At 37.8% G+C, this 10,074-nt stretch overlaps 1 long non-coding RNA gene across 1 annotated transcript; it reads left to right on the forward strand.

The window, feature by feature from the left end:
- Positions 1 to 826: 826 nt before the first annotated feature.
- Positions 827 to 8,228, forward strand: LOC130602743 (uncharacterized). The gene is made up of 3 exons (XR_008972971.1): positions 827 to 902; positions 3,215 to 3,308; positions 8,130 to 8,228. It is a non-coding gene; the product is annotated as an uncharacterized LOC130602743 (long non-coding RNA).
- Positions 8,229 to 10,074: the final 1,846 nt, after the last annotated feature.

The following is a 10,074-nucleotide window of genomic DNA, read 5'->3' on the forward strand; positions in this document are numbered from 1 at the left end:
GTTTTGAGGAGCCCCATGCACCAGGGACGACTCCTAAATTCTGACTGTAACTTCAAGCACTTTGTGGGGGGAGGTTTGTTTTGGAATAAAGCCCAGAGACTAAATGGCAACAGTCCCAAAGCCCTGGCTTGAATCTCCTCCTGCTTTGCCTCCACATGTTTCAAGCTTACCTTGATGCAAGGAGCTGGCAACGGTCTGTGCAGAGGGGACGCCCGCCTTGGTGCCTCTGCAAGGAGCTGGCATGGAGCAGCTGGCACCTCTTTGGTAGCAGCAGCGAGGCAGGGCACAGTCAGCAAGCCATGAGGAGAGTCACTCCGTGCACTGGGGAGCTACAGGGCCGCAGGACAGCCCCAGCCACAGGGTACAGGCACCTCCCAGGCTGAGCACAGGCCTGGCTGTGGGCCTGCAGGTGGGCCAGGCTCAGTGAGGCCATGGCCAGGCAAGGCCGCAAGGAGCTGGAGCCTGTCCCTGCTGTGGTGTTGCTGTGACAGGCGGCTGGCAGCTGCAGGGGGGCTGTTGTGGGGTTCTGGGCACTGGGCAGGGATGGGGACCCCTAGGGAAGGCTGTGCCTAGGCACTGCTTACGCAGCTGCCTCTCAGTAGAGGCCCTGGTGCAGATCTTGGGGTGCCTTTGGCTACCACAGGGAAGGAGCAAGAAAGAGGAGGAAAGGTAAATCAGTATTTACATATGTAATTGCATGTTGTGGTTAATAGCAGGATACTTTTTAAAAATTATTAACAAATTACTAGTTGTTTTTATCAGGATAAATAATAAATTATGGATGAATATTGAAGAAAGAATTGCCTTTATTTCTCTCGTCACTCTTAGGTGAAGGCCACAGACAAGTCCAAAATCTTTCCCTCAGTGAACAGACTCCCTGTGTCGCAAGAAAGTCTCCTTTGGTAGGTCTTGGAAATAGGCAGTCTTGTTTAAGTATAGACAATGCATCATGCTGTCTTGTTTTTAAAACAACCTAGCAGTTCTACTTGTAATAGTTTGTCCAGAGCTACTCAGGCTCTGTAGCTTCCGGAATGTGAGGTTTAGCCCGTGGTCATCTGTTTATTCCTGACTCCAAATACCAGCCTCATGCAAAACATTTGAAAGAAACTAGTTTTTTTCCCATCATGCCACCAATCTCCCCAAATGTGCTTATTTAAGAGGATCTATCTTGTAAGTTAGTTATCCCCATTGTGATTATGACTGAATATACTCTATGCCTGTCTCACTAGACATTAGGATATTCAGTGATAAAGCAATTTACTGAGTTTACTTCACAACGTCTACACAAAATAATACTTCAGGATCATCTTCCCCTTGTCACACCTCTGCAATTCTTCTGTTTTCTGTGGCTCCTGGGAGTGCTGGATTTTGAGCTGACAGCTGTGATTTATTCACTGGCAGCCATCTGATTTACACACAGATCTGGGCCAAAACCCTATCTAAAATGTGTTTTAACAGTAAGGAATAAAATAAGTTCAAGAGAGAGATGTCAGAGATATTACATTATAAGTTATTACCTCTAATAATTCTATCCTAGTCTATTACTGGTTTGTGTGTTTCTTTCGTTGTTTACAGCAGTTCTGAGGTTTGTCTGTAACATGCATAAACACTGTTCATGGAATACCTAGCTTTTTTAATGCCTGCTAGTAAATAGAGGCAAAAAAAGCCATTTTGGGTGAATTAAAATAGCATCTTAATTCACGAGTGCACCAAGCAGACCTGCAATCATTGCTCATCTGTGACAACCTCAAACTTCTAGTAGTTCAGAGCAAAGAAAGTATCTGAAATATCTATTAGTGTCCTTTACTATTATAGTGTCCTTTAAGCAACATTGGAGACTATGAGTTAATGTGTCACTCTACAAGCTGTAGAGTGCAAGCTGTAAGATTCCCTACAAGCTACAAGATTCTCTTGCAATATAGTTATTAAAGTTATACTAGTTATACTAGTACTAGTTATTAAAGAACACACTAATGGTGCTAGGATTTTCTTTGATGGAAACACTGTTTACCACCAGAAATGCAGAATTTCACCCAGTGACCTAGGAGTAAGACCTGTGGGATTTCCATGCAGCAAGACTTCTGGTTCAAGGAAGAGAATATTCTCAGAAATGGCAGTCAGCCTTGAATTTGGGGTATCCGGAACTGATAATCATCTATGATGGCCCTAGTTAAGCTATCCCACTGGCCTGTATTTTAAAACTTCATTTTATTTCAAGAGTCTTTCCTTCCTCTTCTTTTTGTTTAGTCACTTTCTCAGCCCCTGGATTTGCTGTCGTCTACTAGATTAAATCCCTACAAGCATTCATTATTGTAATGTGGGAAAACAAACAATTTCTTGGACTACTTCATATTCACAGAAAACAAATGGTGCAATATTTTAATAGCCCTCTGTGAACTGGATTGTACATCTTAAGCTCCTGACACACTATTTTCTTCAAAAGCTTATTTATTCAAAACATATTTTCCCACTGTCTTTAAAGAAACAACTGTCTGGCTACTTAGTATCTCACAGTGTCACATCTTTTGCCTAGGAAAGGATTCTGTTGCAAAGACAAATGATAGAGATCTGAAACAAATCCAAGGCAAAATGCCAAACACGGTCAAAATTAAGAAGCTGTGAATCAGCAATGCACTGACATACATAAATAGAGGAAATTATTTTGTTTAGAAAGAGCAAACAACTCTGCAGTGATGTGTGATGTATTTAATTCTTTTCAAAAGCTGCTACTTCACAGCTACCAAATTACAAAAATTACCATCTTGTAAAAAACTTACAAAAACTACCATCTTTTACAAAAAACACCACCATCTTTGGCCTTGTGCTCCATCTCTTAAAAAGGGTCAGAGATTTTCATCTAACACATCCCATTAGCATGGCAGCATGACTTCTGACTGTTGTTGCAAATTCTACAGATGAACCTTAAAGTTTCAATCAAAGTAACTCTGTGTTATGCTGTATTAGTAATAGTAATTGTTCATTGTTTCACCAATGAGAAAAATGTTACTTTCAGAAGATTATCTGACTATATGCAATTTTGTTCTATTTATATTGTATTATATATTTAATTTTTAATTATGTGACTATATGTATGAAGTTAGGCTTCAAACTTACACTACTTTTGTATTTTAAAGATTTTTACTGGACTCTGCATCAATGCTTTGTCACCTTAATTTTAATAAACAATTTAAAATCTCCATATTTTATTTTGTAGATGAGTCTTGCATAGCAGTTGATTAAAACTGTTAAATGAAGCGTTTAATGTGAATTTAAAGTCACGTGTCAACTCATTTTCATCATTTCTCAAGGTATGTAAAATTTTCATTTAACTATGAATATTAACACAGCAGTATCTAAACACATCATTATCTTTTATTCATAGCAGGCATCTGAATAAAATGGCTTTTAGTTTGTATAAAATCGTTTTTCCTCTAATACTTATTTTGTTTTCTCACTGCAGTAAAAACCTGTGTCTCATTAGTCATGGCAGCTGTAGGACTGTGTTAGGGGAATAATTTTGAGGCTGAGCTATTAGACTGCAAGGCAGGAAGAGATTCAAAGGTCACAGGAAATTTAGAAAAGCTTTTAGATTAAGCTGTGTTTCCAAGACTGTCACTATGCTAATGAAGAATAGCTGGTGAAAATGGATATTTGCAATACATTTTAACTAACACTTTCTTTTTTATTATCTCACATTTTGCCAAATCTACCAGCAGCATAAACAGCACTGTAAAAGAAACCTATCAAAGTTGGTAGAAGAATGGGTCCAAGCAGCGAAGTGTTGGCATTTCCATTCATTTGTTATTCACTGATTTACAGCATTAGTAATTATAATGCTTTTCCCTATTTGACCATCTAAATTGCCTCAAATGTTGTGGGAATAGTACATAATTCTTCTGGTTTGAGTTTTAGCATTTGTACTTCTAGAAATAAAAGGTAAGAGAAAACTGCCTAGATGGTCATCATATATTAAAGAAAGTGGAATGCAGCCCAAAAGTTAATGTTTTAAAAATAATTCCATTCTAGAATGGAATAGAAAAATGCTTAATGCAGAAATTGTCATATTCTAGAGGCTCTGACGTAAACTTGCAGGTAAATCAGAATGGAAGCTGTCTATCGTCAGGTTTATTCCATGAAAACATAAATTAAATCTTCCACAGAAGGTATTTAGGATTTTCAAAGTAAGCATGAAAAAGCTGCATAGTGATGTCAAGAGCCTGAATCATAGCAGCACAAAGCAATGTAAGCAACATCTTGTATTCTTAAAAGCAATTCTATAGATGGTATTTTGTCTCTTATTTGTGTCTCTGATCATATGAGATTTGTTGTTAGAAACATACGTTGTTAGAAGCATGTATGGTTTTCTATTATGGCCTGGGTTTAGGGCTTTTATCCTTAAAAAGATAAGCTGAAACAAAAAAGGTATGGCTGATTCTTTTTCCACTACTTAGAGTATGGTATAGATGTAGTAATATGTTTTGCCTATACAGTATTTTCAAACATGAAGACTCCTACAAGTAACTGAGGGTATAATTTGATGCTAAAGATGCACTAAACTTAGTTAGCATCAGATTACAGGCTGAGTTTGAAGTCCTGACAGTTGAAAAATATTTAAACTGAGACTATTTGCCTTAAAAATATATAAAGGTTAATTCTGGACAATATTTTGACAAACAGCAAATATTATCAGGGTATTAGCTGGTATTCAAAGACTAATCTTGGAACTCGTGATATTAGGTCATTTTCATGATGTATGCAGATGTGGTATGTGGCTGGAGAGGTTTTGTCTGACAATGTTACTCAGCCTGTGTGGGCAGTAAAGAATTAACCTTGTCTGCTGAACAAATTAGGCAATTGCAGAAGTTTTTTTAAGACACAGTACTGAAACAAAAGTTTGTATTGTACTGCCCTTCCTCAAGTACAGAGTACCTCATGCTGAAGTATCCCATTCATTTTAAAGATACCACATTATGCTTACACAGATACACCTTTAAGCAGCTGAGCACAGGCTCTTGCCTTAGCATGAAATCAAGTATTACAGATTTGCATCCAAGTCTTGCTTCTTCTGTTTCACCAAACAAGCACAGATGGCAGGGGATTTTCTAGATTAACAATCACCTTCCTTTGTCCCTATCTCCAGAGTAAATTGCTGATAAGTCCTACTGGTCTTTTCAAAAGCTTTTAAAAGTATAAGAGGCTATATTTGGACAAATTACTTTAAAATAGCACTCCTTAGGAAAAAAATATTGTTCTGAAGCAGTATTCAAAACAGCTATTCACTTGCTGTGAAATGATACTCTGTGAAAGTGCCACCAGTATACTTCAGGTACAGACTGTGGAAGGTACTGATTGCAAGCACTTAAAATAACTGTTTTGAAGAAACAGAAGGCCACTGCAGAAGTTCTGTGATTTATGCTTCATGTGGGAAAACATGGTCTAAAGACTCTCTAACTCAGGAATTGAGATTTTCACAGTTGCATAATATGACAGCCCAGAGGGTCTTAATTTCTAAGCACTGGAATTAAGTTTTAAGTGAACTAAGAGACTTCATTCATGGGTACAAGCCATTCTGCAATATCTTTTGGGGGTTTAGAGTAAGTAAAGTTGTTTGTACACACACAGCTGTAATGTCACTCATTATTGGCATTAATTAGTGTGACAGAATTTGACCTAAAAGTCCCGAAGCGAGCAGTAATAATTCAGTTTATTTAGCTCTCAGCATAGTTTAATAAAGATCTTGTGTTCATAGAAAATGGCATATTTAAACACATGTCTTGATTTCATAGATGCAGCACTCTGCAAATTACTTGGAGGGTAGGGAGCATTTGCACTTTCTACACTAATGCCTCAAACCCCTCATATTTGCAGAGCTCAGAGTTTTGGCAGCAGGCCTGCAGTATGCTAAGGATTGCTGGTCTTTTGTTTGTATCTTCTTTTTTTTTTTTCTTGTATCAGTATAATTCCCAACTGTTCTCTGCAATTTACCTGTCAAAGTGCAATTTTGCCAAAAGAGGTCCTGTACTCCATGTTAGGCAGGTGTCAAAGGGCACCCCCTCAGCTGGCACAAATAGAAATTGTGTTAGAACCACTTTACTAACATGCACCAGAAGGAGGAATGATTTTATGGTCTGCTCACATGAGACTTAAATATATGTGTTTTTTCCTGTTCAACAGCTTCTAGTGGGGACATATGAGTAGGTTTTGTAATCTGCTATCTATATTAAGTAGGAAGCTGCTTCTCTTTAGGACTAGGAATAGCTTTTCTCTTTGTTGCTAGAGTTGTTTGCTCAGACAAGACAGAGCTCCAAGAGATGCAGTTCTTGGAGTTCTCTACAACGGGTCGTAAAGATGAATATGCAAGTTAATTTCTGATTATTGTGGGGCATCAGGTAACACTGTTTATTCCAGATTCGTTCACAAAAGCCAGTCGGGTTAAAAATGGACTTAGAGGAAAGCTTCTGCATAAATTGTTTAAATTAATACCATTAAAAAAAAAATAAATTGGAAAATATCCCCTCTTATCTGTGTTAAAATTAGACAAGAAAATAGCATGGAGGGGGCTGGCAGAAAACTTCTCCCTCCCTTCAAAAGAAAAAGAAAAGAAGCGGTCTGTATTTTACAGCTTGCTGCTGGTTAATGCCAGATAAACTGCTAAAGAGTCCCAGAAAATAAGGAATATTGAAAATAGTTTTAATTGAGGTGTTCTTGACTTACAGGGCAGAACCGGGACCACTAAACATTATTTCAAGCATCAGAGCATAAATAAAAAATGGCATAAATAAAAAGGAATTGCTGAATTTACAGAGAGAACTTTATGAGCATGGTCTTGTAAAACAAGATTCAACCCTCTTCCCTTCTCAGTTCCTCCTGATATTTTTTAATACACGTTGCAAATCTGATACTTGAGGTTTTTCATTTTAAAAGATGAGTGAGTTTACCAGCTCCTGAAGTTGGCTCTGAATTCCTGGGAAAAAATTAAATAATCAGGTTAAAAATTAAATGATCTGGTTAAACAGCATTGTTTAGACAATTGCTCAGGGTGACAAGACAACTTATTTTTGCTTCTGAATCAGAATCTTACAAGTTTTGTATCTTTTTCTTAGTTACCCATCACCCACAAACCTTACACTGGTGCCACAAGCTTCTGTAGTTCTGAAAATGTAGACCTAGTAGATATTATTCCCTTCTATTTCTCTCTGTCGCACATTGTCCTGTGAATAGCAAGTTGCATCAGAGCATCACAGAAATCTTCAGCCTGAAATGGTAAGGGTGAGAGTAAACCAAGAAATGCTATAATAAATACTAGCAAATTATTATTCAGCTTTTTAGAGCAGGGCAAAAAAAGAAAAAATAACCTTGGTTCAGATATTTTCATTTGCCTGAATTTCATATACCACAGGGCTGAAAGATGTAAAAGGCTGGTATTACATTGCTGTTTTTTCTCATCCTGATCATTGTCTTGGTTCTGTCCCAGAATACAAGTTTGTTGCAACTTCCCTTTTTTTATTGTGGAACTGCTAGGGTTCCCCAAAATTGCTGGCAGCCTAGGAATTCTCTGTTTTCCTCTCTGATCTTTGCTGTCTGTGCCTCAGCATACTGGTTCTTTTCCTCTCAGTGTTGTTTAGAGGTTGCAGGTGTTTACACTGTTAGCTCCTTTGAGTTTAGCTCCTCTCTGGTGTCATCCAGAAAAGTAGAAGAGAAAGGCAGAAAGAGCCTGCCTCTGCTGGCAGTGTCACAATGAACATCTGAAAGCATCTACTTCTGCTATTTCCTGTATCCTCTCTTAATGAATGAGTACCTCATAGATCTCTGAGAATATACATCAGGTACTAAATGTTGTGTCGAATGAGCAGTAAAATGTAGCAACTTTAATGAGGAAACAGGCAAAGGAGCAGACCTGGCACCTGACAGACCCACACCAGTAAAAAATTCCCTCTGAAAGATGAGTTTATTTTGTCACATTAGCTCAACTGGCAAGATTAATTGAGATTGGTTTATGAACCCCTGTGCAAAAATTGAACATTGGTATCTGATTTCCTAGACATGATGCTGCACTCTCCCACTGATACACAACTATAAACAGTAGTCAAGCACTGTATCAAGGACAACTAAGCCCCTGATCCCTACAGTTTGCATTTCAGACACACAGTGAAGCATTGAAGAGGTCTAATGTCTGATTTCAGTTCAGTGAGGATGATTCCCAAAGACAGAATCTCCCCCATTATCTTCTGCCTTCAGCTCATGCAAGATAAAATAGAACTGCCAAAGTTCAGTAAAGAAAGAGGGAACATATTGTTTTGCAGTGGGGAAACAGAATGACAAACTTCAGAAATTTCTTTTTACTAGTTTTGGGTCTCTACTGTGCTTGATTCTGGGACTGCACCTGCCTATACAGGCTGACCCTGGGAAATCATACCTTGTCAAGGTTTACCTTAAGCTGATACATAGTTCGACTCAGGCCTGTTGAACAAATGTGGCTGGGACACAGATGTGACAGGGCTATTCCAGCTATCTCATGCTTCCCGTGCTGCACGGGAAACAAGAATAAATTAGAGAATTTCCAAAGCTGTTCTGGCTCTCCTGGAGTAGCTTCTCTGTCAGGTTGCTCCCCATGCACATCTGTGCTCCTGGATTCAGCATGATAGGCTGAGCAATGAGGCTTGTTATGTGCAAGGAATGTTCATTTAATAAGACTGAAGAATAACCGGTTGTTCTTCCTCTACGCTAGCAGGTTTACAGGTTAAATAAGTCAAATCTCCAAGGAAGTAAGTAGCAAATGGGTTTAAATTTGGTGATACAGATTAGGTTAGGGACGGACATACAAAGAAGATGTGGGGTTGATGTGCGCTCATTTGTGGGGTTGATTTCAGGTTTCTTGAAAACTCAGTATGTTTTTATTAATGAAGTCTAGAATCAAGAACTACTAATACATCTCCTGGGTTTTAGTTGGGTTTTATTTTTACATTCACCTTGATGACCCAAGCTAGATTGTCTTTGGAAGATTCATGAGTGGTGTGGAAAAGTTTCCTGCTCTAGTTTATAGGAATACTGTCTCCTTCTCATGATGAAAAAAAAGCAAGTTAATAATATTTTCTCTTCTGTAATTGAAACAGCTTCTCTAATTTCTAAAGAATTGTTCTGATTTTACTTGCATTTCCTACTGCTCCAAGTGTCCATGGGTCTGATAACTGTGATAGTCCCTCAAAAATATGGGGATTACATGGAAATAGTTGCATGTATTCTAATATGAATGCATAAACAAATGCTACTGTAAAACAATTTAAAGGAATGTTGTGAGTTGAAAGAGGAAAATAAAACTAGCAGGTTTTATCTACACAAACTTGTTATTTCTATATGGTAAAAAAAAGATTTTTATTCATGGGTTTTTAAAGATTAAATACAAAAGTATTTAATCAAGTGTAATTGCTCCCATTGAGTCTGAATCAGTCCTGAGAAAATGAATAGTGTTATCTGAACCACAAATCTGCTGCTAACCAAAATCAATGAGAAGTACAAAAGTCACCTGAATTATGAGCTGACCCTGCTAAATAGGACTCAGGTGACCAGCAGCAGATTTCAATTATTGGATGTACTCTAGGATTGAATGCATACTTTTACAATTAGTTATTGATTTAGCCAACTTCCATACATCATTCTTTTGTCTCTAAGCATAATGGTTTTGTGATTCTTTTTTAACTCCCCAGTTGTTGTACAGCTACACTTATTCCCAAGCCTAAATGATTTTTCTCCTACATGATGTATCCTCTGGTACTAAGTGACTTGTCTTATAATTACTCAGTAAAGGAAAACTAGGTAAAGAAGGTAACTAATGAGGGCTGTTGGAACAGAGTTTATAAAGGTAGATAACTGGCTATGCTGAAGAAATTAAGTTCGGTTCAATGAGAACCAAAGTTTTCACTTTTTCAAAGCTATCCTTTCAATGGGCAGAAATACTTAATCTTGTGAATACTGTTCTGTAGGGACAGTATTCACAAGGAGCAGTACATTCACATGTAAATGAAAAAGAAGAATAGATACATTGTGAATAACGTTATTGCAGTGAACTACATTTTT

This window comes from Pezoporus wallicus, unplaced genomic scaffold (genome assembly GCF_028554395.1).
Source record: "Pezoporus wallicus isolate ANWC-B61680 ecotype Strahan unplaced genomic scaffold, APGP_CSIRO_Pwel_v1 contig_6814, whole genome shotgun sequence".
NCBI lineage: Eukaryota > Metazoa > Chordata > Aves > Psittaciformes > Psittacidae > Pezoporus > Pezoporus wallicus.